At 38.8% G+C, this 22,369-nt stretch overlaps 1 protein-coding gene across 13 annotated transcripts in view; it reads left to right on the top strand.

The window, feature by feature from the left end:
• Positions 1 to 22,369, top strand: part of NRIP1 (nuclear receptor interacting protein 1) — a 144,443-nt gene that overhangs the window by 77,851 nt on the left and 44,223 nt on the right. The gene's annotated exons all lie outside the window — the stretch shown is intronic.

The following is a 22,369-nucleotide window of genomic DNA, read 5'->3' on the forward strand; positions in this document are numbered from 1 at the left end:
AATCTAAAGACTGTTCTGTGCACCCGAGCTATACTTTTACTCTAACAGCTGTGGCCTGTTCTTGAAGAGATTTACTTATTAGTGATTTATGAGTAATTTGCCTTCACCTTACGTAGCTTTGTAAGAGCCATCTTAGTTTTTCTTTTGTTTTTGTGAAAGTCTCTTCCTTTTACTTCCGTTTGAAATAACTAAAAATATTTTCATTGTCCTTTAGGATGAACAAGACAACATCATTATCTTGTGGTTTATTTAGTAACATGGAGCTGAAATGGGCATATGCAGCATCATGTTCTCTATGGAATAATATCTATTTAAATGATTTGGATCTAATACATATTTACATGAAAAAAAAATCTTGTCCTTCTCTGTGGGGAGAGAAGGTGAACAAGCATAAATTTTATAACACTTATTGCTTCTGTTGCACTAAATCATTCTTAAATTGTAGAAGGTTGTTGGCTTGAAAGTTGTGTGAAAAGCGCTTGGCTAGTAAAGTGAGGGTGCAGGGAGGTTTACCTAATTTAATACTGAAAAAAGTAAGCTGCAGTGCATTGATAGGGGATTGCCTAAATCCAAAAGCTGTGCTCTAGATTTTCATGTATGCATATTCGTAATATTTTCATGGTTGTAATACACAAACTATAATCCTAAAATGATCCATTAGTGCAGTGTGCGTGTACGCTATATTTCGGCTAATTCGATTGCTATTGATCATACCTGAGCCATTATCTGTTGTCTTGGGAGTGGGATGGATGCTTTGTCTCCTTTTCTGCTGTTTCAGGGCAGAGCATACTTTAGATAAAGTTCCTTGCAGCAGTCATCATTGCAATCTTTATGACTGCTGCTTGAGTATAATTAGCATTTCCTGCTCTAAGCAGAGCATAGAGTTGTTAATAAAGATTTTTAAGTAGCTTGATTGTATTCAGGACTAAACACAGAATGTTTTCTCCTGTTAAGGATCTAGTCTAGTTTTGTTGTTGAGAGTCGAAGTCAAGGCAGCGATTTTTATTGGGCTTTGGCTTCTCTCTGTGTCTGCGTAGTTCACAAAGGACAGTGGCGTGAAGTCAGTACGGTGTCTTCTCTTGTACCATCCCACGTTCATCATTGAATAAATCTCAGCAAAACTATTCAGTTTAACAATACTGACTATAACAGGGTGTTATACCAAATATTCTGTAGTTGTCAGTGAATTGGCTGCATTTTTTAAAAGTGTCTTTTTTTTGTATTGTGCCTTTCAGTTAGCCTATTATAAAATATTTGCATAAGGTATTCGTACAGCTTGACTAGCCATTGGGCATTTAAAAACAATTCTAAAGTGTCCACTGTTTTTTTAACTCTGAATATGCTACAAAAAAAAAAAAGATGCATTCAACAATGTTTGGTGTTTCAGAGCTTTTTTGCTTTTTTTCATGTAATTGACAAAAAGACAAGCACTTGGTTGGTATCCCTGACCCTTTACAAACTGAGTGGAAAGGATGCTGCACCACGCTTGTGTGAACTGACCTACTATGGATTTCTCCTTATTTTAGATTTCCATACTCTTTGACCTTGTAGTCATTGACTTTGGTCTGGAACAATTTCAAAGTCATGTAAATGAATGTAATTAAGGTATTGCTTATCATCTTTGAGAGTTCACAGAGATGCTTATTGGCTAGAAAGGTTTGTTTACTTAATATGGAAGGTTAATATAAGGTTACATTTTACTGTATGAAATGGCTTCATAATGTTCTAATTTAGCAGCTGAAGAAAATAGTGTTTGAAAAGGCAAATAATAGTTTTATTTGACCTCCATGTGTTTCCTGTAGCTTGCATTATTGGGAAAATTTATCTTCATTGCATAGTCTTATTACAGTTTTCCTTTTTCCTCTTTCTACAAAGGGAACCTCTCAAAATTATTTGTAGGCTTTTGTGTAGAAGAGGAGCTACATTAAGGAAGGAAGTGCAAAAATATTTGACAGTAATTGGTATAAGTAGTCCATCCACTTCCGCTCGTTTCTTTGTTCCCTCTCCCTCTTTGTGCCAGAAAGGGATTCAGGCTTTGTTCTTCGGTGCTTCTTTGGTCTTTATTCCTCCTGCTGCTGAAATAAGGTGAGGAAGTGGCATAGAACAGCAGGGAAGAACATCAGGTTCCTGGTTACTCCCTCCTGTTTCTCAGGCCATAGAAAGAACGGGGCTTAGGCCTCCATTTTTTTGTCTGTACTCTTATCTTTCTTTGTCTGTAGTTGTTCTGCTTATGGTTAAGGGGAAAAAAATTCTTGCCTGCATTTGGTTTTCTCTACTACTTTGTAGTTTTTGTAGTTATTAAAAAGGTGAGTACATGAGAACCGTAATGTAAAGAAAAAAAAAACAACCCTCTTTTCATCTCCTGCTCATGGCCATTTTTGTAGAAGTGGAGCTACCAGCTGGAAAAGTAAATATCACCGATGGGTGGTAGTGTGCAAGCACATGTGTTCTGCCAGACGTGTACTGGGCTGAGTTTGGTGTGGAAGGACAAAGCTTGGAAATGGCTCTTTCTGCACAGCTCTTTCTGGAACCATTTAGGCAACAAGGGCTGCTGGCTATGTTGGCCTCATTTTGCGGAGTACTTTGCTTTTGTCATTTCTTTGTCATTTAATGAGTAGTAGATGGGCTCCTTGCTATTGAGGTAGCTAGCTGACTTCTGTTTACTAGAATGTGACCTGCTAAATTAGTTACGCAGCAATGAGAATATTCTTTAAAGGCTGATTAATAAAATTAATAGTCCTGCCTGACTATTCCTAGCTTGTGAAGATACCCTATAACTGGCTCAAGAGCATCATTCCCCTTCCATTTTTCACTAGAGCTGAAGACTTTGACTTCTAGTCTGCGCTTCCTAAATGTGCAGCTAGGACAATAGCTTGTTCTTTCTTGAATTTATAATAACAATCATAACTGATCTAAAGGTGCTTTCAGAGGCAAAATCTCTCTTGGGCAAGATGTGAGAAAGAGGATAGAAAGCTAAAGTTCAATACCAGAATATAATGATCTGGAAGGAGTAGGGAGGAGGAATGCCATGGATGAGTGAAATTCTTTGCCTTGGAAATGGGAACGAATGATACTGTTGACTTCAGTAAGGCCAAAATTTCACCTGAATTCCAAGGTCATATGTTAAAGTCCTAGGACTCCCTGAACAATGGAGAAGAGGTGTTTGGTTATGGGGTGGAAAGGAAAAACTAGCTGAAAAAATGTCCTTTATCTGTTACTTAATTCAAATATTGCCTATTTATGGGCAATAATGGAGGAATCTGCACTTTTGTCATCAGTGTTTTTGCTTAGCTAACATACTAGGAGCAAATCTGCACTGAATTGCTCAACATTGGCCATGTAAGAGTGCAAAGTTTCTCGAAGAATAATTTCCCCTTGCTGCTGGAGGTCAAGATGATTTTTCAAGAATTGGTCCTGGTTCTCTTAACTTATTAGTATTTAATTCTCTGCTATCTGAAGTTTTATCCTGCTACAAAATAAATTCAAAAGGAACACGTAATAAACTGTGCTGATAGCATTTTCTAACCTCTTTGCACTCTCTCACATTGGTTTAACTGTCGAGATGAAAAGATAACAAGGTGTGCAGAATCACATTTACTGTTTACTGAACTCTGGTTTGTCTTTGGATTGCAATATCAAACATGAAAGTTTGATGGTGTCTTTTGCATATAGCTCTTCAACACAGCTGCCTTGAGTGTTTGCTCACAAACTTTTTTTTTAAGCTAGTTAGTCACATGCCCAGGGCTATCTCAGCACGCACGTGATCGAAGTGGGTTTTGATCTGAAATGCATAAAAGGTCACTTTCCCAAACTTTATCTCCTGGACCTCAAGTTTTATTATCTGTCACTTTCTGTTGTGACTTCCCTTAGTGGAAAAAGGATCTGTTCAGTGTGCTCTTCAGGCTTTCCAGATGACTTCATTTTTGCATTGCTCTGCTCTGGTTTTGTTTTCCAGATATGTGCAGTAGGGATGATGAGCAGTATTTGGATACTGCTTTTTGGGGTAATACTGGGTATTTTGTGTTACACTGCTGTATGATTCCCATAGCTCTTTCTTCAGAGCCTTGTCTAGGCAAATACCGGCAGTATTTTGTCTCTGAAAAACTGTACTCAAGTGTTAAAGCAGTTCTTACAATACCCTCTTTGTGCTGATGATCTTGCTGTTTCTGTGGCTCTTACCTTATGACTTTGTTGTTTTCTGAGGAAAATTGTGCATGCTTCACATGGTGCCAGGAGCACAGAAACAATCAAATTTCTTCTGTTGTGACCTTTTGGGCATATTGTAGACCATTGCTGTTGTCCTACTTAAGTAGATTTAGAGCCTCAAATATCAGTTACTCTTTGGATAATGGATTGTATGAATTTAACATATAAACATGCTCCTCTCCTTTTTCCTTTCCTCTTTAAAGGTCAGCGTACAGGAGGGAAAGTTGAGTCATGGGCTATAAACACTTGTAGATATGCTCTCTGATCTACGTCTTGTAGCTTATTGCTTGGTGCTGTGGCAGGTGGACTTTGTCAGGTTTATTCACAGCGGTGCTACTGACCCTAGTGACCTGCTCTGGTCCTTTGCAGAAGGTCACTCCCTTGTACTGGGATGGCAGAAGTCAGTGTGTTGTCTCCTCACCTGCTGCCCTTCCTTACAGAGCAGAGTCACTTGGAAACACAGCTGTTTAAAAGTGCATCATGCAGTTTATTTCCATGGAAAATTTACATTTTTTAAAAAAAGAAAATACCTGCCTATGTCATGTGGAGATCATCTGCAGGATTCAGAGGACTCTGACAAGATGCCCCGGATGGTAGAAATAGCAGAGTATGTTTAAACAACTCGGAAAAGTAAGATAAAATACTGAAATAATCCTGAATATTGCAGTTGTTATGCTTTGGTATTAAAACTGTAGATTGGTCATGTGACAACAGATGTATTAGAGCTGGTGCTAATAGGAACCTCAAATACTCTTGAGACTGGGAGGGAAGTAATGGATAGGGTCCATTTTTCAGTCCTTCAATATCTGTCATGCTGTCCTGGGGATGAAGCGTGTGGACTGTGTGTGGCTTTTAGGGTATTGTGGGTTTTCTGATTGTGTGGTTTTGGTTGTTGTTTTCTAATCCTAATTTAGATTTTATATTTAAGACCTCGATCTAATGACCTCATACATTATTGTTTGGAAGAATTAGGGCAGAGGGCCACCTAATGATATAATTAAAATTGCAGTGAGGAACTTCACTTGCAGAAATTTAGTGATGGGGTCGTAGTGAGTGATAGAATTCTTCGGGAGAAGGTTGTGGTTATTTTATTTACTTTCATATCTTTCTGGTGATTGAACACCTTACTGTCTGGGTAAAACAGTTCTTACTTGAATGGATCAAATTCAAAATTTCTAAATGTGTCACTTTTAAATTCCATTTCTGCAAAAAATGTTTGGAAGCTTCTTGCGAGTTGAAGAGTACAAATAATGCGATTCTCTTTAGCTGTAATAAGTAAAATGAGATGGAGAAACAAACACATGCTTACCTTTCAGCCTGCATAAACAGCCTGACTAATTAAGGTAAGGGAAAAACATCCCTATGATTTTATTTTCTCTTTTGATTTAATCACTAGACTATATAAAACATGTAAACATAAACATAACTCATAAAATCACTTCTTTGAATTCTGACTCCCCGTACATGTACTAAGGGTGTGTTCCAGTATTTGTTATTTACAAGTGAGTCACTTAAGATATGTAGAAATTACTGGTAATTACTAAAATGTGGTTACAGCGGACAAGAAAAAGATATAATACCTTCTGCATGCTTTTATTAGCTCTCTTTGCTTACCTTCTGTATGCTATTTTGTCTTTGCACACTGCTCATGTATAATGTGCATATAAAATATTTTCTTCTGGAAATGCATAAGTGGCTTATGTTTGAGTGGTTCAGTGACTATAGTACAACCAGGAGGCTCATTTCCCATTGGATTTGACCAGCATCAAATATTCAGATACTCTGGTCTGTGGGCATAGCTTCCTCTTTGTTTACAAGTGCTGTTTGCTGGTCTTTGGGACTACATGCGTCTGAACTAATGTCAGTTATTTGATGACCTTGGTTTAAGGTGGACATATTTAAGTATTTTGATTTAATCTCTAGATATACTGGGAAGCTTTGTTTATTTTAAAGAAAAAAAAAAAAAATCAGTCTTTCTGTGCCTAAATGAAAATACCCATGCTCCATTTCCCCCACATGTGACATAAATTTGGTAATTTATGTTTTAATATATTCCTTGGCAAATCTTCTGCAGGCCTTGTTAGAAGAAAACTTGTGAAGAGAGCTTTGGCCTGCTTTAAGAGTATATAGAGGAGAATATACCTGAGCTGGTGTAGTGTGAAGGCAGAACCTTCAGTAGTGTAGTCTGAAGTGACAACCTTCAGGTGTAGTCTGAAGGCAGATACCATTCAGTATCCTTTTCTGAATGTAAAGGATAGTGGATATGGATAAGCAGAAGAATGAATAAGTTGGGTCTAGCAGTGGGCATTCTTTAGAGATTAAAAAAAAAATAGTATCTTTAGTTTCTGGAAAGGCTTTCTTTATGTCGGAATGTGAAGGAGATGTAAGACTTACAAGTCCTAAATAGCTGGAACGTGGAGGGCAATGTTATCATGTCACTGGAATACCACTTGTTGGAGAATTAATGATATTGCCACAGTCTGGCATCTTAACTGCTATGTGATTTGTTTGATTCTCTGTCTCTGTCGGTAAGAGGGGAATGTCTTCATGAAATAAATCTGTTAGTTAGCAGTATGTGAATGATGGGAATTTTGAAAAATCCCTTTCAACCAGGTTGAATATCCTTTGATTTTACAAATTGTTTAACTGTTTAGACAGAAGAGCAATAGTGGAGGAGAAGGTGCTGTGGTAAGCACGCTTCAGCAACTATATGTGAGGCTTCTGGAGCACCCAGAGATTGTCTCATGAGGAAGATGAGCTGACGGGAGCACCATGTGCCTTGTGAACCTTGTCAGTACCATTCTGAACATGGGGTTTGCTCTAATTCCTGAGACTACTGACTGACTGCTAGAGACCAGTGGCAAAACGTGTTGTTCTGTGGATCTGAGAGCACCACTGGGAGAAGATTGTTTAATTCTGTAGTGTAAAAGGTTAAAAATTGGATGTTCTAACTTGTTATATGTGCTGTCACGTTCGTGTAGGACTCGCAGAGTCTGTTCTGCATGCACACCACAGACCCCCTTTTTTTGGTGTTTTGTGATATGATCATTGCATTAATCGCTTTAAAGTGTGTTTTTTATATAAATCATGTTATAAATATATGTTGTGCTGGACATGCTCCAAGCCTGATAGCCAGTCTAGGACATGAATTCTTACAAGAGTAAACCCAACAAAATGCGATGTGTAACCAAAAATATGTAGTAGTTCTAGGCAGCAAAATGAAGGAACAGATCCATGCTGTGCCTCCCAGCTCTGATGTAGGGCTTTAACATCCATCTGCTTGAGTGGCTGCATGAGTTTTGGTCTGCAGATTTTACTCATTGGTTAGCTAATGTAGAATAAGCATTTAAATTGCTCCACCCCATTTTAATCAAAGTTTTTTCTTCCACCTGTTTTCATGTGGAATGGGAAAAGCTGTCTTAGTCTAAAGAAACTTTCTTCTTCCTTAAGTAGTCTTTTTTCCCTTTGAAAAGCTCTATGTTGTATACAGACTCTCAGGTACAAGACCCTTCTAAACAGAAATATACAAACAGTCTTGGGTTAAAATTGTCGCATTTATGAGCTGTATCATCCATAGCTAAAGCTATAGAGCTTGCATTATATCTGCTAAAGAGAACTCACAGAAGGTTTGGTTATTTTTTTATGTAATAATCTGTGGTGGGTTTATTCTGTTACAGAGAAGCTGTCCAACCTAAGCCTGGGCTGGCTACTTGTTGAATGAAGGCAGGTGTGATATATAGTCTGTTTTCTGTAAAGTTTGGGAAGCAGTGCTATGTTTTTCTTCTTTTATGTTTTGCAGCATTTAATTAGATGGCTTCATGTCACCTACTATAGCAGAGAGTACATGTAATAGCATGCATGCTGTAGGAAGTTACAGGTCTTGGCCTGTAAGTGCTGTGCCCTGTTCCTATCTGCAAGGGTGACTTTCCCCATTTTGATTTTTCTGCTCTTAGTGGGAAAGGAGTGGGATGCAGACCTGCATCAGGCTGACTTTGTGTCCTTGCTGTTTCCAGTGGTGGAACAGACAGGCTCAGCAGGGATATCTGGGCAGAGGGGGAGGAAAAAAGCATCCAGACTGTAGTTTAAAAATTTATCTAGGAAGGACATTCTAAAAATAGATTAGAGCATGTGAATATATACCTGTGAGAAAGAAAACATAAAAGATTTTGGTCCTGAAAGAGGCTTTTTAACGGGATGGCTGTATACATCTCTTCCACTGTGCCCAGTTGCACATTTGTGATACTTAAATAATTATTCATGTTATGAGGGAAACCTGTCTTGGTTTGCTTTCACTGCTTCCCACCCTTCTTGTAAGCTTCAATGAGGAGTGGGAGAGAACATCAGACACACATAGAACACCCTCAAATCTAGGCAAAGTAGCCCTAGTGCCTGCAGAAAGTGAATGCATTTAGAGGTAAAGGCTGAATTTGTGACCAAACAGTTAACACTTTTTTTTAATATGCTAACTAACATTTATTTTAGTTGCTCCTTTTAAGAGCTATATTGAGATAAATTTGCCTTTTCCAAGGAGGACAGTCAGTCCCTTAACTGTACTGTGTGCTGATTCCAAGGACAGCTCGGCAGGAAAGTTGTTGAAACTGTAGGGTCTTCTGTGAATTGGTGGTTTGGTTATTGTAGTTGCCTTTTGCTGGAAGGAGATTATGTCCAAGGAAAAAGTAATTTCCCTCCTCCAGACTTAACTGTGGTTTTTGTTTCATATGCTAATGATTGTTTTGTAAGACAGGAGCACAGAACTTGTAGGTGGAAATAGCACTTCACTGTGTTTTGGAGTGTAAAACCACATGCTGGCACTAAAATCTAAGAATGGGACTGATGAAGTTTTTACAGGTGTGGAAATAAAACATGGGGACTTAAGTTGGCCTGAACAACCAGAAGGGAGGTCTGTGATAGGGGTATACCCCATCCCAGAGCCCCACAGGCATATGCCGGCGTTTGTGGGTGGAGATTGAGTCTAGCACTGACAAAACATCTGGTTCAAGTTGCTTGGAGGATTATTTAACAGTAGAATAAAACAGAACGTGAGAAAAGATGGTGCCATAAAACTGGCAAGAATGGCAGTATCTTCCTAGCAGTATTAGACCAGCCTGTGGACCAGTCAGGGACAAACTTAAGACCAGGTAAGACAACAGGTAACCCTCACACCAGACATAGCCTTCATTGAGAAACAAACAGTGTAAATATCTTTATTTTGGTTTTTATCTTTACTCTCTTCTTGCTAGACTTAGGCTTATCTTGCCTTCTGAACTGAAGTACTTCTCTTATTTGACCTCTTAATGTAGGGGCGAGTGCACCGTTACCTGTGCATGTGGCCAATGCAGTTGAGATTCAATGTTGTTATCAGTGGGGGTTGTCTGACCTCTGCTTATCAATTTAAGTTTTAAACCAGTGTCAAATCATGTGAGACTTTGCTTGCGCAGGAGAGTGACATTGCATATGTGAGGGGGAGCTTGGGAATATTCACTTAATTAGATGCAGAACAAGAGAGTAGCAACAGTGAATCCTTATCTATCAGGAAACATTGATATTGCAGCTTGATTTCACTGAGCAGAGAAGTCCTATCCCTGCCCCATTAGTCCTGCCACTTCACTGGTGCAGGCATGGACAGTGGTATTAGCCTGTTGGGAACAGTATAAGGAGGTGCAATTATTTGTCCTATTAAAAATATAAATGCATCTGCTGTCTTCATTACCTGAGCCCCAGTGTACTGCAGGATCAGGAAGGAGAGTGCTGTTACTGATCAAAAGGTCAGGGAGTGGATGTGATATCTAGGGAAAGGTTTGGTCAATGGTATAAGCAGAAGCAGCTCGGAGGATTGGAAGTGATGATTATTTTATTTTGTCTTATCACTACCCCCCTCCCCAGGCTAACCTGAGTTTATGGGCAGTTGATCAAGAACAGCAGCAGGAGATGAATAAACAAAGCATGTATGTTAGGTGATTCTCTGAACATGAAGCATGTTTCCTTCCAAGCGGCTGTATCACTGTTGGAAGCAGTCAGGGTTTATTTTCCCGTTTTTATTTTGTTTTGTTCTCCTTTGCCAATTTTATTTATTTTTTACCACTTCTCCAAAGTAAAGAAAAAACATAATCAGATATTTAAGCAGAGGATGTTTTTGAGTCAGGCTTATGAGATATTCTGCTCTAGTTTTGCTAAAGGAAACTTTCTTACATCAGAAGTCTGACTCATACATGTTGTGTTCTTCCATTGTAAAATGCAGTTCTGTGCTCTGGTTAATAAGTGACTTTTCTAGCCTAGTATTGTATGAAAAGGCACATAATGCCACAGTAACTTCTGAATGCATTGGATAATCTAAACTTAAGTTAAACAAAAACCTCAAAACAAACAAAAAATAATAAATTGAATTTATAAAGACCACTCACTTCCTGTAAGTCTTGTACTAACAGGTGAAGAGGACAGGCCTTACCGAGTTTTGCAAAAAGCTTGCATGCAGAATAAAAAAGTCGAACAAACTTATGAAATTGCCATTCCAACAAAGAAGCTACACTCATCCAGAAGTATGCTGTAGGCAGAAATAGTAGGTATACTATGAAGAGGTTAGTATAACTTTGATAGGAAAGCACCGATCGCAGAAAGTGGGTCTAGTCGCCTCAGGTCAGGTTCGTGAGACTTTTCTGACTCGGGAACATGAAAACATTCTTGGCTAATAACCAAACAGTAAGTAGACAAAATGCAAATAGGCTCTTTACCACTTTATAGGTTTTGTGTTTAAAAAAGTACTTTTCCCCAATATTGAATTGCATCAATTTATCGAACGGCTTTGAAAACATGTGCTGTTTTAACTAAAGTAATATTCTTGGGGAGGTATGGCAAAAGCAAGCAGACTCTGGTTTTTTTCAAGTAAGTATTGTGCATAGGAGTTCATTCCTTACTTGTTAAATTTGTCTAGAAATGTTGATAGCATGTTAATAGAAAAGTGCTTTAAAAGACTATAGCTTCTCTGCTGCTGAAAAACCCCAAGCATTTTGGTTTTTAACCCCTAACATATTAACAACTCATTGTAATGCTTCTGAATCAAAATGAGATAAAGACTAGTTAAATGCTCTCACACTGTTTTTCTTGTGCATATTGTATAGAATTATCACTTAGAGCAGTAGGAGAGAGATGAGGCTAGAGGGCTCTAGGTTCGGATTGCAGTAAACTAATAAATCTGCAAGCAGAACTGGGCACTTCCAAAGAGGAACGTTGCAAAGGGAGATATGGAGTCGCGTATGCTGTGGTCTCAGTACTGCTTTGCGAGTTCACTGTGACTGAAGTGACTTGGAGCCTTTTGCATCTTTCTCCTCTTTAGCCATCTTAACGGGCCGTGGATAGTCTTAGTGTTTGTTCTCCGCTTTGATTCAGAAAGGCAATTCCAGGCTGTGTAAAAGCAAATGAAACCTTGGCCTGTTCCACTGTAGATTGCTGGGATGTACCTGACTGCTATGTGTAAAGGAATTGAGCAAAGGGCACAGAGATGTGCAGTTCTGTGCACTTTTTTCCTTAAAGACAGGAATTAGACTTGCTGTTTGATATTCTTGGTTCCTGTCATCAATGTTTCATCTGTGCAGCTGTTGTCTGCTCTAGGAATTTGTGTAAGTAATACCTGTTCAATATACAGTGTTCCAGAGCTTTGCTCTGAAGACTACAGGAGACCTATCACAAAATGTTTGTCCTTCTGGAAATGAAAGAGCAGAAAAGGCACGATTGGATATTTCCAAATCAAAAAAGTCTCTTATAGTATTAATAGGTTATCAACATTTTGTTGATTGCAAATATGGGCACAGAATCATAGAATATTTCGAATTGGAAGGGAACCATAAGGATCATTGAGTCCAACTCTCTGCTCCTTGAAGGACTACCTAATGTTAAACCATATAACTAAGAATGTAGTCTAGATGTTCCTTGAACTCTGACAGGCTTGGTGCCATCCCCCCGGGGAACTTGTTCTAGTGACTGACCACCCTTTCAGTGAAGAACATTTTCCTAATGTCTAAATAGGTAAGGGAAAGATCTGCTCTAGTTCCTAATCACAGGGAGATTCACTGAACTTTCTCCCAGTAGTGCAGGTAGGCTGTGGTGATTCCTGTTTGCTTATGTTGAGAAATGCTATATACTACATATTACAAGCACTTTTAGGGTTAATCTTGACTGTTATTGTATTTGAACATTTTGTGCCTTCCGTGGGTCTGGAACAGTATGCACTGTATAGAACTTAAGAAGAATGAATATAAGGCATTATGTTCTAGGTGATTTTTTTTTTCTTTATGTTTGGGGTTTTATGTTTGTTTGTTTTCTTTTAATGGCACTGGCTAGATATTTAGAAAATTATTCTTGACACAATTTCACTTTTCTCTGAATAACTTACAAACAATTTTGGGCTAAGTTTTAGATTACCTTACTGGCTAAGGAGCTGGTGTTCTTCAGTGGGGAAAGGCCTGTTTGTGTTGTAATTGGACTCACCAAACTGTCTCTGGTCCACAGTACGCAGTCTGTAAATGCTGAATCGTTGGCTTGACTGATAAATTACTGCTTCTTTCGAAATATTGTTCCTACTTTCAAAAGTACATTTTGAAACCAGTATTATTTATCTTTGGAATAAAATTATACAAATATTGTTGGACTTGCTGTAGACTTTTGGTTTTCCAGCTGTGTTTGGCTGTCCACGTAGCTATCAGGTTGTATGCTAAATGTTTGCTTGGCGTCTGTTGTTCGAGCTATTGTATCACAGCACTGTAAAGAAGCTTTCTAACAGTACAAGTACTTAACCCATTTTGGGTTTGCGAAGACGTTTAAAAAACTACAGGCAGACTCAAATACAGTTATCTATAAGCAAATTATTTTTTTCTGACACTTTGACATTTAAAATGCATCGAGATTCAGCAGCACTTAAATGCAAAGGAAAATATTGATTACAATTTGGAAACCTGCTATGAGTTATAGAGTACAACTATATATTTTCATCTTTTACTCTTTAAAAATTAATCTATTCCTTTCATCTCTGTTGTATTCTGGCTGTGTTCAAGCTGTGTGGATAAGTAAGATGAGCCCCTGGTTGTTTTCTGTTCTAGCTGTAGCTTTGGAAAATATATTAATTGCAAGGGCTCATGGAGTTGCCTCTTCTTTACATGAACTCATTATATACCTTAAAATTTTCTTCATCTGTGGTAAGTAATGTTTTGGGAATAATTGAGAGAATATGTGCAAGGAGATACCTTTCAGCATGAACAGTGGTTCCAGAATGTGACCTTCTTGGCATTGGCTGTGATGATAACTTTGGGATTTAAAATGTGAATATGAATTCTCTCTTTCTTGTTTGCACTAGTAAGGTACGTTCTCAAAACTACTACTGTTCCTAATCAATCATCTTCTGCTAAAAACGTTAAATAAAACATCTGATACCTTTGGTATTAGATGAATGTTTCCGGTTTTTAAGTCCTTTATTCTGGTCTCTGCCTTATCAACAGTGATAGCTTTGACTACTTTGTTACTGTGTAGTGTTGTTTGTTCATCTACTGCCCCCGCCCCCCGAAAACTACTTGATGTTTCTTTGTGTTTCTTCTTGAAGTGCTGATCAGTCTTGCTACTGCTTTGTCTTTCTTCATATTCTTTCTCAGCACTGTTAGCTATTTTGCCTTAAAAGAAAAAATTATCCTGTAGTCATTTTCATCTCATAATAGTCCAACAATATTGCATTTTTATTTAAAAAAACAGCAAAGCAAAAGAGGCAAGGCAAACCTTTCCTTTCCGAGTGTTTGCTTTTTGGTTTTGTTTTTTTTTGGTGTTTTTTGTTTAATTTTTTTTTAATTCTCTTTTCAGCCAGTGCTCTTGGGCACAGTGTATTGAAGCACTCACGGACTTCTCTGGATAACTTGAGAATCATCTGATCTTGTGCTCTTGTCAGTATAAAGATGACTTGCTTTTCCAGGTCATCTTTCCTTTCCAATTGGACATGGCACACACTTTGCTTTCAGAGTACGTGGAGATAAAAGTAGCAGCAAATGGAGGTAAAGCACAAAAGGCCAGTAGTACTAGTTTACTAGAAAGTGGAGTGTTTCATCTGTCCTTTTATATGGGCATTCCATGACTTGCTGTTTTTCTGAGGTATTTACAGCCAGCAGTCTACCAGCCTTCTGCATCAGGGTACAGAACAGCATACTTGAGGGCGTTGCATGTCATGGTGGCAGTCTGACTTTGCAACCTCCACGTGAGGCTACAGGCTAGCCTGTTCTTGAGGCCTTCCTTATCCAGTGCTCTGAAGCTTTAGTTGGAGAAGTAGGCAGCTGCCTGTCTGCAGAGAGGGCATGGGTGGCAAAAACATGCTCAGGCAGTTCTTCAACAGCTGCGTTGGCTTCCTTTTGGCTTCTGGGTGCAATTCAAGGCTTTGGCCTTGATTGCTTTCAAGCTTAATGTGACTTGAGCTCTGGCTGAGAGGCTGCCTGCTTTTTTTTAACCAATGTAGCAATTAATGTCAACCAGGATACTTGACCTAGATCATCCTAGTTTTTAATGTCAAGTAGCCATTGGCAGGAAGTTCTTTGAGAAGATCTTCTGACTGTGGATGTGTTTCCAACCTGGTCTGGTGGAGTCAGCTTGCTGAATGGGCTCCGCGCCAGGCGTATCTTATTTCTTTGCTTATGGAGATGAGGAATTGCCCAGTGCTTCTCCGGTTCTCCTTTGCCCCTGAAGAAAGGCAGGTTAATGTGGGTTTATAGTCACTACACTAAGATTTTCCACTTGAGCCGTGTGGGAAGAAAAAAGTACCATACATGCCTTCGTACATAAAAGGGCTTTTTTTTTTTTCTCTCGAGAATTTAATTGAACATTTTGCATGAAATGAAAGCAGGAGACATTTCCTCACATAGACCATTTTGAAAGTATGGCAAGTTAAATTTAGATAAGTGCTGTTTTTCTTTCAGCTTTGTAGAAGACACTGCAATTCACTGCCAGGCACAGAAAGTTTCCTTTCTGCTGGGAAAGGAGATTTGTCAAGCTATTAAAACCATTGCCAACTTCTCATTGAGCTTCAGTACCCTCCCCAAGCCTCATAGCTGAAGAGACTGTAATAGGCCTGCTTTATCTCATGAAAAGGTGTTTGATGCTTTTTTTCCTAGTTGTGTCACTTCTGATGATGTTGGTCAGTTCAGTGAAGAAAAAGGTTTGGGAACAAAAGTAATTTTGAGAAGAAGGGGTTTTGTCTCGAAGGCTGTGTGACAACTGCACACCAAAGCCTGAGTGGATTGTGGGAATACAAATAAAGTCATAACTTGGGCTTTGCAACTACTGTGAGATGTCTGAATGTTTGTTGGCAAATGGTTAAGCCAGCTAAGATGACTAATAGTTACAGAAGGATACAAGGGGGGAAGAGCGGAGGTAAAATTTGTCTGAAGCCCCAAACTTCAGTTTGGGGAGCCATGACTGATTTCTAACAGTACAGCTGTGTTGTGCCTGGTTTTGCTCAACTGAGAGGCTACCTGGTGCTGTGTGCTGAGATAATTCCACTTGCAGGTGTGCTATTGACAGGATAGGAGGAGTCCAAAAACCTGGACACGTTTTAGTCCTTTTCCAGTCAGTCTGGCTCCTGGAGAGCTTCAGAAAAACAGTGTTTAAGAAGAGGAAAGGAATGAAAGACTAGAAATTAGGAAATAAGTTACTTGTTTCTGGGAAAGATTGGGAGATACAAAGAGAAGTAGAATGACAGAACTTGAAAATATTAATAACTTTTCTTCTTGACTATCCAAACAAATTGAGGATTCTGTAAGGAACAATAAGATAAGAGATGAGAAAACTGACAGGTTGGCTTGATTCGAAGTCCACTGAGGAGTCGCTGGTTTCAGTAGATTTTGGATAATAATATTTTTTTTTTAAAAAAAAGTGTGGAACAAAAGAAAAGGGGCTTAAGAGGAAAACGTAAAGAAAATAAGAAAATAAACCAGAAGAAAATATATAGGTCACACCTAAAGGGAAAGATCTTTCAGTAAGGCTTTTTTGAAGACTAGTAATGAAGAGAGGAAGTTTCTGTGCTAATGAGAAGAGTTACTATCCTGTGTGATGCAATTCCTGACACCTGAGGGGAAAAGTGCTGAAGGAATAAGTGCAAGCTGTCAAATATGTTGAAATAAACATGCTAATTGGTGTCATGTAACTAAAAGCAGTTAAGTGAAGGACTGGTGTTACCCACTAGTAGGTATCCAGTGTATTGAGTGGGAAACGGAGAACTTAAATGATCAGTATTTAGTCACTGATACTTAAATGGAGGTGATTAAAATGGTACTAGGACATAGTGTGGGATTTCTTTCCTGTGTTATAGATGTCTGCATCTTGAGTAGAAGGTGGGGGAAAGACCCTATGTATATTCAGCAAAGAGAAATAGGAATCCTGTAGACCTCTTACCAGGCAGAGCTCAAATATGCACTTTTAGGGTGTGGCTCATTTGACCTCCTTCAGACTCGTGCTAGAGGATGAGTTCAGTAGAATAACCTAGTTCTTCTCATAGGCTGTAAAGGGAGACTAATATGACCTGTTCAGATACAGGCACTTACACTGTAAACATCTCTCTTTGGTCAAGTGAATTCTGGATTGGCATCCACATCTAAGAATGGAAAGACGGGTGCTCTGTTGTTATGGCTTGTGGTTAGGTGTTCGATGCCCTCCATCCTAGTTGAGTAAAGACTCAACACTTCCAAAATGGAAGTTGGCCTCCAGACATCTGCCCAGGTAGGGCTAACAAGTCATGTTGAATCATTGCAAGGACATCACCCCACGCCATCTCTTCACACACCACCCCCTCAGGGAAGCGTATCCGGGGCAGCAGAAGCAAAGCAAAACAGGCTCTTTGCTCCTCTTGTGTCTGTGTATGTGTACATCAGTGGTGGATTGTCCTATGAGGCCGAGTCCTGCAGCATCACTAGCAGAGGAAGCAGGCACATGCATGGTCTGCCCAGCTGTGGAGCATTAAGTACCCTCAAAGAGCTGGAAGTAGCATCCTCCCGAATTGCCCCCGTGTACCAGTGATTGATTTACAGGCAGGGGTGCATAGGCATCACAGGTGGTCAGACGGTGAGCTCCGCAGGGACGCTATTACCGGTGAGCAGACTGTGTGTTCTACTGACAGGCTTGGTGTTTACCTGTAAATCACCTGGCATGTTTGTTGGGCCGTGAAAAGTAAATGATTTATCAAAGCTGGTTCCTGGGTGAAATTGGAGCATGGCACTGTATTACTAAATAAAGCCACATGAAACAAAAGAACTCATGTTTTGTTATTACTAGAAGTCAGTAATTTTAATCTTTTGTTTGGACTGTAAGTATTATGCACGTTACCGTTCTATGATTTGTTTCTATCTTATCTACGCAAATCTGCTTTTATTACTTCAGTGCTTTGAGATTGCTGTTCATGCTGCAGAACTGCTGAAACAAGGAATGTGTCTACCTTTATTTTATTTGCGAACAGCATTTAATTTTTTTCTTTCAAATTTTCCCATGGTTTATTTGGAATAACAGCATATTATATGGTGGCTTGTTATTATTCTCTGGGTATGCAGTATAATGGATGTCTCTTGAACTGACTTTTTGAGAAACAAAACAATAGAGCTTTAATATTCTGCTGTTGTGAAATGTTTTCCATTTAAATTTTTCAGGAAATTTTTCATAAGGGAGTCAAAATTATCTTTCTTTTTAAAGTTGTATTAAAATTCAAGACACTGGACTAATCCTTCTTTAAGAAAAAGAGGGGTGTCAAATTTAGTGTTATGACTATATGAATGATTTATTAATGTATGTTTTAAAAGGTAGCCTTGTTGAGAATGTCTTATTTTTTATTGCAAAATAACCCCCAACATAAACAGTTCACTCTCATTATTACACCTATTCTCTTACAATGCTCCTGTCCCTGTGCAGGCTCATTTTATAATGTATGCATCTAGTATTGAAAATAATAATTAAATTCTTTCACAATGAAACTATGATTGAGGGAGGATGGGGATGGAGAAAGCTCAAGTAATACTAGCAGCCAGTTTAATACCTAGTAAAGTTAGTTAATTGACTAGTAAGGCTGACTCTTCATCTAATCTATTTTAAAGCTTAAAGTTATACTTTCTCCCTCCTCCCCTTTCCTGCCACCCTGCCACGTCTTCTCCAGACCCTCGCATGTACGCTCTGACCTTCAGCTTTAAGGAATTGCTGTTGTACTGGTGCTGTGAGTGACCAAGGCACTGAATAGGAAGTGTTTGAAGAAGATTCTACTGAGGAGGTTCGAGAGGTCTGAAAGAAGGTGGCTCTGTTGATCCAAAATGTGCACAGGGTGATGAGCCATGCTGTCTGATCAAACCGCGATAAAGTCTCTCAATCTTGGGAAAGACAAGGATGTAATCTAGAGCTGAGTAGCAAACACAATCTGATGTGGATTAAGATACAGCTATTTGTGTGTTTGTATGTACTGATTGAAATGTAGGAAATAATGCAATAGTTGTGTTGCAGCATGGCTGACTAAAAGTATTTGGATTAAATCTGATTTATGTTTTTAGTTCTTAAGCTCCCTGCTTTTCATTTTTCTTTATTTCTTATTTTATGTTTGTTTAGGATGGTGTGCTTTTTTCGTGTGTTTTGTCTTATTTTTTTTCTGAATCCATGGCTTTTCTTTTCATATGTTTCCTTTTCTTTTTTTTTTTTGACTTCCATTCATCCTGTGTAGCCCAATGGCATCCTTAAGCACTGCTTTTTTTGGTGTATATCCTCTGCGTCTATTTCAAGGCATATTCAAACAGGTCTGCTCTTGACTTAGGTTTTAAATAAGAGCAGTAGCGTCAAATGTTTTGAGAGTTTAGAAAAAACTTCTGACAGTGCCCAAGATCACATAGCCCTGGAGGTCTGTATTCAGGTCATTTTGCAGGCACAGATTAAAGCTGAAATAGTCTCACAGCCTTGGACTGCGTAATGATTCCCCTTGTGTAACTGAGAGGAGGAAAATGAGGTGTGGGAAAGACGTCAGACCTGGCTGGATATGCAGGTTTCAGCTTTGGGCAGCTGTACTACCAGGGAGCATCCTTTTCAGGGTGCCTTTCAGTTGCCTCTAAGGCATTACAGATGTCTCTGAGGTGGTCTGAGTCCATATAAAATGTGATAATTTCTTTTGGTGGAGGTTGGAGGAAAGGCTTGTCTAACCCACGCATGAGTGCTGCACATACGGTGTGTTGTCAGTTTTTTTCCATTTTGTGATGAATCATTGTAATGTTTTAATAAAATGGATATACAACCTACTTTTTTAAATAAAGGCAAATGATGTACAATATTAAAGACCTGAAAGTGCAGTAAAATGACGGTGTGTAATATTAACACTTAACTTGCATGGAGAAAAAGCAAAGTGACTGTTTTTGAAGCTGCTGTTTCATCATTAACTTGAAAACTAATTTTGTTTTTTCTTGGAACTTGTTTAAACTTTCTGATTCAGTCACCTGTAGTAGTTTATTCCACTACCCTTTGCATAAAATACTTTTGCAGTGCTTGTATTTTCAATCAGTTGCTTTATATAACTTTAAAAACCTCTTAAGTCTTTTCAGAACATCTTCTTGATGAGAAATCAACCCGGGTCTTTAAACATCTTCATTACAAATATCTGAGGTCATGTATCACCTCTTTTTTGTCCTTTGTTGATATCTGCATCCTCCTTCAGATCCAAAATGAGAACCAACAGTTGTTCAGTTTTTCTTTTGCCTGCAACAGCTCTATCATTCAGACTTCTTAGTGCACATTACTTAAAATCTCTCTCTCTTCTTTTCTTCCAGAGTAAGGCTTTTTCCCAGAAATGAGGGGGGGGAAAAGGAAAAAAAAAAGAAGGCCATGCTTTGGAGGATTTGCAACTATGTATTGCCTGTTGCAAAAGTTTTGTTATGTGAGACAGACCTTGATGGAAAACTAACTTTGCCGTTTGGTTTCTGCTTTTCTCTTTGGCCTTCGAGAGGAGAGCATAACCTAGATGCTGGTGATTGCTCTGGAGGGGTGGATCAACAGAGACCAGGTCTTGCTTCTTACCTGCCAGCCTCTGTGGGAAGCGGCTTCATTGTTCTGTGTAGCTTCCGTGTGCAGGAACTACTCCTTCCCTTCTCGGGGGAGTAGCAGTGTTCAGCCTTAGGCTGCCTGGCTCTGTCACAGCCGTAACACAAGGAGAACAGGGGTGTTCTGGTCAGGGAGTAATCCCTACTAGAAATAACTCAAAAAATTCTGCATCTTTCTCTGTATAAAGCCATCATATATACATCAAACTATTCCCTGCCAAGAGCTTTTTTTTCTGAAATGAGTAATTTTGAGAGTGTGCAGTAGAAGATTGCCAATTCAATGGTTCTTTTACATGCACACAACCAGGGTTATGGTGTGTTATGGGTGATTAAGTGGGGGAGAAAATCTTTTATAGGGACACTATCAAGTTCAGCATGCTTGTAAGCCTTACTTTTTTAGACCTTATCAAAAGTTTTAAAAAGACCCTAGAGATGTTTGGTCCAATGTACTTCTTGAACAAAAACTTAGAGGGATACGGCAGGAACAGAGAACAAAGTAGGAAAACATTAATGCCCTGTGCAGGCCCAGAAAACAGAGTTGAAGACCATGCCCAGATGTATGTTGTGGTTTTAGTGAACTCATACAGACTACTACTTGGAAACTGAAACCCTAACTATTTTGATGGAGAAGTTCCACTATGTAACTACAGGAGAAATCCTTTCCTGCCATTTTTCTTGTAGGAGTTGGTAGTGTGGTGCGTGTATTGTATTTAAGGCATAACCGGTGTTTCTGTGTTGGTGAATGACATCGTGTGACATTTTGTATGTCATGTTGGTGGCTGTAAGAAAGTATGACTTTAGAAGTCGTAAAGAAGTGAAATGGGAAATACATTTAATAAAGCAACCAACTGAGAAGTGGGAAGTTGGTTTCCTGATGGGTGGATTAAAGAATTTTCTCTGTGTTCTTTACCATTATGAAAGACTAGTAAATCCTGTTTTCATGTCGGCTGGTAAATTTTTGAGTAATTAGCCAAGTGGTTTTGTGTTGTAGGGTTGTTTGTTTTGTTTTGGTTTTTTTTTGTCCACACCACTGATACTTCAGGTTCTACAATGAAGTATGTTTGTAGGATATCTGATACAGTTCATCCTCAAAAAAAACCATATTGGAAAGGGGTTGTATCTTTTTTTCTCCCCCTGAAATGGCAGAATGCAATCCAGTAGCTTTGTTCCAAAAGTATGTATCAGTGAGCCTTCATTGTTCTTGAAATTATGCTTTTTCTCATCTGCATTCCTTGATTTCACTGTCTACTGAAGGAATGGGAAGATCATCATATTTCTAATGATGTTTGGTTGGTGTCTGAGAGTCCTGCTCCCTCCTCCTCTTCCTTCCTCCCCACCCTACCCCCCCATCAATCATGAACATGAATCTGCCCTTGAATTTATAGACTTTATTTTGCAAATTTTGTCTGTCTTGTTGTGTATCTGTCCCCTCTTCATGACTATCTTGTGTTGAAGCCAGTAAGTTGATTCGTGTGGTTGGCTTTCTTCTGCTCAGATTCAGGCACTGGTCTTTGTACTTACTGATCCATATTGCATGTTGTAAGGCTCAGTAAAATAGAGAGGATAATTCCATAGGCAAAATTCTTTTTCCATATTTTAAATTTTTAACCCCCCTGCTGGTAAATTGGAAAATTGTGCTTAGAAGCTTACTTGGTTGTTATTAGAAATTCTATCCCTTATATTTCTGAAAAGTTTGTTAATAAGGCAAAAAAATCCTCAGTGCTGTTACCTGTACCTGATGATAAATAAACATCTGCTTGTAGAGCTTACAGTGACCCAGTTTAAATCGTGTGAACTGTCCTAAAACCAGTTTTTCGGTATTGGGGTGGAATTTTTTTTCTTTCTAATTTTGAAAGAATCAAAGATAAATGTCTTGCACATGAAGGAGATGAGCTGTAATAAAACATATATGGATAATATGGCAGCAGTCCAAGATCGTTAGTATGCATGCCTTGATCAAGTTGTGGTGACAGCTAGCAGTCTCTCTTAACTTAGGGTTAAATGTTACTCAGCGAGTATGGAGAGCCTTCCACGGTGAACTGTACCTATTTCGAAAAGAAGAAACACCCTGATGTAAGGGGCTTGTTGCCTGGATT

This window comes from Cuculus canorus, chromosome 1 (genome assembly GCF_017976375.1).
Source record: "Cuculus canorus isolate bCucCan1 chromosome 1, bCucCan1.pri, whole genome shotgun sequence".
Lineage (NCBI taxonomy): Eukaryota > Metazoa > Chordata > Aves > Cuculiformes > Cuculidae > Cuculus > Cuculus canorus.